The sequence below is a fragment of the Chiloscyllium plagiosum genome, chromosome 18 (assembly GCF_004010195.1).
Source record: "Chiloscyllium plagiosum isolate BGI_BamShark_2017 chromosome 18, ASM401019v2, whole genome shotgun sequence".
NCBI lineage: Eukaryota > Metazoa > Chordata > Chondrichthyes > Orectolobiformes > Hemiscylliidae > Chiloscyllium > Chiloscyllium plagiosum.
The window spans coordinates 40,329,890-40,338,541 of NC_057727.1; the positions used below are offsets into that span (position 1 = coordinate 40,329,890).

General features: G+C 41.8%; 1 protein-coding gene across 6 annotated transcripts in view; it reads right to left on the reverse strand.

The window, feature by feature from the left end:
- Positions 1–8,652, reverse strand: part of magi1b (membrane associated guanylate kinase, WW and PDZ domain containing 1b) — a 453,246-nt gene that overhangs the window by 427,813 nt on the left and 16,781 nt on the right. The gene's annotated exons all lie outside the window — the stretch shown is intronic.

The window sequence follows — 8,652 nt, forward strand, 5'->3', positions numbered from 1 at the left end:
ATAGCTCAGGTTGAGGTTTAGGGTGTAGGTTTGCTCGCTGAGCTGTAGATTTGATATCCAGACGTTTCATTACCTGGCTCGGTAACATCATCAGTGGCGACCTCCAAGTGAAGCGAAGCTGTTGTCTCCTGCTTTCTATTTTTATGTTTGTCCTGGATGGGGTTCCTGGGGTTTGTGGTGATGTCATTTCCTGTTCATTTTCTGAGGGGTTGATAGATGGTATTCTATGGTAGATGACATTCTCAAGATAACGTAAGGTTTTATAAAAAAAAGCGACATCTCAGCTCAGAGCTGAGCTGAGCTGAGCTGAGCTATCATCTTTTTCATAAAACCTTAAGTTATCTCAAGAATGTATTTTAAAAGTAGTTCAGGGATTTACATATTAAGGAACCAAAACCTGCAACCCATTCCAAAAGATGAAAGACTTAACAGCAAACTAGGTTTGTCTTACATATCGTATCAGTTGCATGACACTGTAATCATTTGCTATAAATTCTTTGTCTTATGATCCTGTTCCACAGCTACCTAATGAAGAAGTGCTCCAAAAGCTAATACTTCCAAATAAACCTGTTGGACTATAACCTGGTGTTGTGTGATTTCTAACTTTGTCCACCCAAGTCCAACACCAGCACCTCCACATCATTTCTTTTTCAAGTGAAGGATATATATGTGTTGTTGTGAGGTTTATTGCATGGAATTTGAAGACTGCCTCAGCATTTGTGGAAATGGAAGATATCATGGTGGGTTATTTGAATTATTTGACGGAAGCTCAGTTGACAGCGTTGGCAGATAATTCAAAGGTAGAAGTTAAAACAGAATCTTGTAAGGATGAGATGCTTATCCAACATTCAGCACTGTAAGAAAGAAAACTTGAAATTGTGATGTTATAATTGGAAGTAGCCAATACACAGCTAGAACTGACTTCAAAAGAAAGAAATAAAATGACTTGAATTGGAAAATAAAGAAAAACAGAGGGGCATACAGCTTAGAAAACTTGAAATGGAAAGGAAGAGGTAAAAACAGGGAGAGATAAAATTAAAAATATCTTGAACAACCAAGTTACTAGGTTCACGCTGGACAATGACATTTCTGAACACATCACAGTTGCTGGGGCTCACCTATCATGTTGGTGCCAAAACCAAATGGCCCTCAAAGATTCTGTATTGATTATTGCAAAGTCTATGCGGTAACAAAAGCGGATTCATATCCCATTTAACAGATTGGGTGTGCGTGATTTGTCAAAAAAAATTGACTTGTTACAAGGATAATGGCACTTTCCTTTGACTGATAGAGCCAAAGAAATATTAACTTTTGTAACACCGGCTACACTTTACCAATGCAAATCATGCCATCTGAAATGAAAACAGTAACAGCAAAATTCCAATACATAACCAATAAATTTAGAAGGACTATGTAACTATCCTAGACAAAAGTGAGGACAGCAGATGCTGGAGATTAGTCGAGAGTGTGGTGCTGGAAAAGCACAGCAGGTAAGGCAGCATCTGATGAGCAGAAGAATCAACATTTCAGGCAAAATCCCTTCATCAGGGCTGAGGTTGGGAAACTACCCTGTCTGTGTCAATGATTTGGATGCTTTTTGTCAAACTGGGAAGAATATTTACATCAAGTGAGTGAACGGTTTGATAAGTTACACACAGCATATCTGGTTAGAAAGTTGGCTAAGGTGATTTTTTGCACCACACTATGGGACAAGTCTAAGTATCTGCAAGAGAAGTGAGAGTCAGGCCCATTTGGATTTTCTCATGCTTAGGACAACAAATGAAACTTTGTGATATGTGGGCATGATTTTATCATAAGTTTGTTCCAAACAACGGTACTGTTTGCGTACATTTAACTAATTTATTGAAGAAAAGCAGTAAATTTGAATGGATGCTGCTGTGCCTTTGAAACCACGTACAAGCTGTCATATAGCAGTGAATCAAAACAAAATTGACCTTGAAAATGCACAAGTTTTCTTGAGTTCACTATGTACAAGCTTATTACTTCAAGTATCACATTGTAATTGGAGACTGCATTGGCAGCTTCATCAGGCAGATGATGAACCGTCAATAGTTTCCCAACTCCTTCCCACACCATTGGCAGGTTCACTCCATTCATGTCCTTCCCCTCTAATCAACATAGCATTTTAGCAAAACTCTATCAAATAATGGAAAATGGGGGAAAAAAAAAGTGAAATAACATGTAACTGCTTCTTCTTCAAAGTACCCTGAACAAGATCAAACCAGTCAATCATTCTCCGCACTACATACATGATAGAAGGCTCACTAAATCTAACCATATGGAACACTTCTGAACTTTCTTTATAATGACTACAGGAAAGTTTAACTGAAGTTTTAGAATTAGACAACTTGGTGTCAGGTAACCATGACTTCATCAGACTACCGACACATAATCAGCTCCAGATATCCCACCTAATCATCAAGCAACTTGAATAAAAGGCTTTCTGAACATGCTTATGTACTCCCTAATGCAGGCAATCTAAAGTTGAAATCTTAATGCCGGTGATAAATAGAGTTAGACACAAAGCACTTTACGGATTTTAAAAAGACTCCAAGGATCCTTCGCACATTAAAAATCATAGAGTTTGAAGTCTCTCTTTAAAAGGATCTGTCACCACTTTGTGCAGGGAAACTGTATCCTTTAATTCCAGCATAGCTAGTTTCATTGTTAAGACTGAACGTCAACCATAAACCACATTTTTGTGCTGCCTGTGACGTTTGTGACATGTTTGTGAATAGTTACAAAGCTTAATCCAGTGGAAAGATCCCTTTAAACAAACTTAACTAATCCTCAAGGCACAAGACTGAAAAACAGGATAATCTATGCTGACATTTAATACTACATGGAATATTCTTATTATTTTGATGCAAGCATAGATATATCACATGATATGAAAGTAACTAGCTCAGATGGCAGGGCTTGGCACTGTTTTCATACACTTTTAGTTTAATTTCTAAAATAAAGACACAGCACACCATGAAACTCAAAAGCTGAGCTGAAAAATTAAATGAATTATCTTAAATCAAATATCAGACCTTGTCATATTTCTCATCAGTTTACTGTACATCAGATCAGAGGTCCACTCAGTGTATACACTTTACTGGCAATCTTAAAGCAAAAGCCATGTAAAAAATACACTGGCTTGTAATTAGATAAATAATTACAATCCATTTTGTCTTCAAGGCTGACAGCGATACATTGATCATTAAGTTTAACAAAACTCATCAAGCTGAAAGGAATTAAAATGATAAACACTTGCAGAGACAAGGTTACCCTTACTGTTACTTCTCACATTTTGTTTCAAATTGGAGGTGAACATACTTCTCACAGCTCAGCAATTTTTTTTTTCCAATCCTCATGCAAGTTAACAGCATTAATGAGAAATACATCTGTTGTCTCAATGTTGCAAACTCAATTTGTTCACTTTTCAACACATTATATGAACTGGAACAAAAATCATTCAAATGCAGAATATCAAGTTAACATGTGATTCAAGTTAAAATATAAGTTAAGTCATGAAGCCGTATGTACTTCATAATCAAAGTTTTCCTAATTGCGAATTGCACAACAATTGAGAGAAGTGCAGCATACTATTGGAGGTGAACATGTTAAGTTTGCAATGCTGCAGGTTTGTTGGGACTTGGCTGTTATAAGTTCAACCTATTATCACCCCAAGTAACGTTACTTTGATTTGATAAGCTTCTGTTAATCATTTGATTGTGTTTGAGAAGCTACATAAATACAATTTGGTTGGACCAAGAGCAGAACATCAACAGCCTCACATTAACATGTAGCCCTTCAAGATAGATACTTGCAATTACTGGTATGCCAAAGTTGAGGAATTGAAAATACTGCCTTGTTAGCTTTAACTGCTCCAGAGTTAAATAGAATATAGTCAGATGCAAATTAGTACTTCAGCAGAATCGTGATGGCTCAACATGCTGTCTTGGCAATATGCAACTCTAGGCCCACACTCCTGAGTTTCAATCTCAAATGGATTCCAAAATAGCCGAGCAAGCTATGAGATTTCTACAAAAAGTTTACCTACCCAAGTAAGCACGCCTCCTTCTTATCAGAGCAACTAGAAATTTGCAACAAATTGCGACAGCTCCCACATACTAAGAAAGAATATTTTTAACAAGTAACTCCACAGTCTATGGAAGGGCTTTTTTAAAAAAAAAATGCCTTTTGCTCATTAAACTGGAGTTTTAATTAATTGAAATTAAATTCCCAAAAAAGGAACAGTGGGATTTGAACACATCTTCAAACTTATTAGTTCAGATGTATTTGGAGAAAAGCACATGTGCACTGCTGTCTCTTGTCCATTGTGGCTGTCCATAGTCATGTGACTGCTGAGGCCATATTGGGTGAAACAAAGGCTTTGAACCAGAAACTATTTTTACCCAACATTAGAAACATGTGGTCAGAAATGTGCAGTGGAAAATTAAATAAATTTTGATAGCTGTACTGTAATAAGCTTACTTAGCTAATTAGTAAGCTCTGTTGTTAATAGCTTAATAATAGAGAACAATTAAAACTTCAGTCCGCAAGCTTCACACAGAACATTTACTGCTGCTACGTCAATAGACTGCAAATATTGCAACACCAGCCTAAATGGAAATTCTTCCAGTCTCAATATCAGAACAATGAAATGGCCCGAGAGTTAGTTAACGAACTGAAGAAACAAAAATAGCAACTTCATAAAGTGAAGAAATAATGGACTGGATTTTCCAAGGAGGGACAGTCACCGTCAGATTGCCACTTTGCTCCTATTATTTTCACTTAAGACAAAGCTTTGCATTTCTGACCACGGGGCTCCTTCAGAAATGCAGAGCATGTCTGAAATCGAATAGGGCTCTTCCAGTTGGGGGGATAGTTGGGTCACAACCCTTTTCACAGCTTTATTCTGTGTTTTAAAAGCGGAGTTGGAAAAAGCATGGCAGGTCAAGAAGCAAAGGAGCAGGGGAGTTGATAGGTTGGAAACTTTCATCAGGATTGGAGGAGTGGGATGGGGGCCGAGAAATAAATAGAAGAGGGGTAGGATTGGAGGAAAGGTGGTGGGACGGGGATAGGTGGATGCTAGTAGGAGGTGATTGTGATTGGCCAGTGGGAAGGACGAAGCAGATAGGTGGGAAGGAAGATGGACAAGTTAGGTCAGGTCAAGGGGGCGGGGCAGAGAGGGGTGACTGAATCTGGGATGAGGTGGGAGGCGGGAGATTTGAAAGCTGGTTAACTCTATGTTAAGGCCTTATGGTTGTCAGCTCCCGAGGCTGAAGATTTCTTCCACCCAGTTTACATGTGGCCTTGTGTTGACTGTGGAAGAGGCCCAGAATGGCCACGTCATCAGGGGAGTGGGACGGGAAGTTCAAATGGCTGGCAACCAAGAGGTGGGGTTGATGGGTGTGGACAGGCCATACATGTCCCCTGAATTGGTCCCTGAATTTGCGCTCAGTCTCTCCAATGTAGAGGAGACTATATTGGGAGCAACAGATGCAATAAATCATGTTAGTGGAAATGCAGATGCATCTCTGCCGGACTTGGGATGATCCTGTGGGACCTTGGACAGAGATAAGAGGGGAGGAGTGAGGAAGAGGACAGCTACACCAGCACCATCCCCCATCTTTTCCTCCACTACATCAATGACTGTATCAGTACTGCCTTGTGTTCCCATGAGGAGCTCAAACAGTTCATCAACTTTACTCACACCTTCCATCCTGACCTCAAATTCACCTGGGCCAACTCTGACACCTCCGTCCCCTTCCTGAATCTCTCCATCTCCAACAACCAACTCAGCACCAACATCTATTATAATCCCACCAATGACTACAGCTACCTCGACTACACCTTCTCCCAACCTCATCCTGCACAAATGCGATCCCATACTCCCAAATCCTCCACCTCCACCCTATTTGCTCCCATTATGAGCAATTCCACTCCAGGACATCCCAGACGTCCTCCGTCTTCAAGGACCCTAATTTTCCCTCCCCAGTGATCAACAATGCCCTCAACTGCATCTCCTCCACTTCCCGCATCTCTGCCCTCAAACTCCTCCCCTCACAACCACAACAAGGATAGAGTCCCTCTGATCCTCACATTTCACCCCACTAACCTCCAAATCCAGTGCATCATTCTCAGCCATTTCCACCACCTGCAGTCTGACCCCACCACCAAAATGATATTTCCCTCCCCACCTCTATCCGCTTTCTGCAGGGACCATTCCCTCCAGACTCCCTTGTTAGGTCCACACTCCCCACCAATCTCTCCTCCACACCTGGAACCTTTCCCTGCAGCCACAGGAGGTGCAAAACCTGCCCTCACACCTCCCCTCTTACCTCCGTCCAAGGCCTCAAAGAATCATTCCAAGTCTGACAGAGATTCACCTGCATTTTCTCTAACCTGATTTATTGTATCCATTGCACCCGATGCGGTCTCCTCTACATTGGAGAGATCAAGCACAAACCCGAGGATCAGTTCTGGGAACATTTATGGTCTGCACGTTCAACCAACCCGACCTCATTGTTGCCAGCCATCTCCCCCCACCGACTCCTCCAACGAGATATCCTCCACCCATCACAATAAGGCCACACACAAATTGGAGGAAGAACACTTCATCGTCTGCCTCAGGAGCTTACAACTATACAGCCTTAACATAGAATTCACCCCCACCTCCCCAAACCTCATCCCAGGTCCAGCCTTCCCTCTCTACCCCACCCCTTTGACCTGAGCAAATCTGTCCATCTTCCTTCCCACCTATCCACTCCACCCTTCCCAATGACCAATCACAATCACCTCCTACCTGTATCCACCTATTGCCATCCCACCTACCTCTCCCCCAGCCTTACTCCCTTCCATCTATTTGTTTTTCAGCCCCCATCCCCCTCTCCGGTCCTGATGAAAGATTCTGACATGAAACGTTGACTCCCTTGCTCCTCTAATGCTATGCCTTTCCAGCTCCACACTTGATTTTGACTCTGTCTTTCTAGCATCTTCAGTCCTCACTATCTCCAAGTCTGTGATTTAAATGTTCAGCAGCACTTTAACAGTCCCTGTGAAAGGACAAGTATGTAAGGTGAGTGTAAGGTATGATTCCCAGGTGTGTCGGCAGCCAGAGCAAAAACTGAGTCGGGTGCCAAGAAAGTGAGGAAGTGCTGAGGGTAAGTCAGGATATGTGAGAATCATCAGGTCCAGCCAGAGGGGTTGGGAATGTTGTTTCTGGCAAGCAGGAATGGGGAGGGAGGGAGTAATGTTAGCTCAGGTCCCCAGGCAAGAGATGGAAAAGTGGATACAGAGTCTGGTAGTGGAGAAGGGTGTTGTTTCAGGGTCTGGGTGTACTTGGGGGTTGAACAGTAAGTTGGGGGGAGTTCAGTTGAATAATTGGCCAGGAATTAGAATTTTAAATCTAATAATCTTTCCTGAAACACTTTGCAACAGTAGAACCCTCCCAAGGTATTCAATTTAAATGGATAATTTTGAGGATTCCCGTTGTAAGGGAATTATGCATCGAACCTTCAATTTTTGGGGCAATTCCCTTAGAGTCTGCTACATCAGGGATTCTGCAGGGTCCCAATCTCAATTCCCGACACTTCACAAATAACCACCTGGCCACTGGCAAATTCCAACCAATGTTACAAATTGTAATGAACCCTAGGTCTCAACGCGGAGCAAGAAAAAAAACTTGTGGAATTCTGAAGGTCTTCAAACTCACTTTGAACTTCCTCATAATGTTATTTACAAACACACCATGATGTCAGTGAAAGAGGACTTGGAGCAATCCGTATGCAGCAAAGAAACCCAATTGCATTTGTATCCAGAATAATTTTTTTAAAAACTGACAAATGCTGTGCACGGTTCGAGAAAGAGGGCCTGGCCATTGTTTTTGCTCATGTCTATTTTATTTAGAACCTGTTTGGGAGCAAAGTGACAGCATAGTCTGACCACAAGCCACTTAAAAGCACTTTTCTCAAATCACTTCTGTCTATTCAAAGCTACCTACAAAATGATATTACTTCATTTGCAGAGATATTATTTGCAGGTAAAAAAATGAGCAATGGAATCAGTTGTACATCACTGACATACTGTCGAGACCTACACTCATAGAACATAGAACAATACAGCACAGAACAGGCCCTTCGGCCCACGATGTTGTGCCGAACATTTGTCCTAGCTTAAGCACCCATCCATGTACCTATCCAATTGCCGCTTAAAGGTCACCAATGATTCTGACTCTGCCACTCCTACAGGCAGCGCATTCCATGCCTCAACCACTCTCTGGGTAAAGAACCTACCCCTGACATCCCCCTTATACCTTCCACCCTTCACCTTAAATTTACGTCCCCTTGTAACACTCTGTTGTACCCGGGGAAAAAGTTTCTGACTATCTACTTATCTATTCCTCTGATCAACTTATAAACCTCGATCAAGTCACCCCTCATCCTTCGCCATTCCAATCGGAAAAGGCCTAGCACTCTCAACCTATCCTCGTACGACCTATTCTCCATTCCAGGCAACATCCTGGTAAATCTTCTCTGCACCCTCTCCAAAGCTTCCACATCTCCCCGTGTCTGCGTGGGTTTCCTCCGGGTGCTCCGGTTTTCTCCCACAGTCCAAAGATGTGCAGGTCAGGTGAATTGG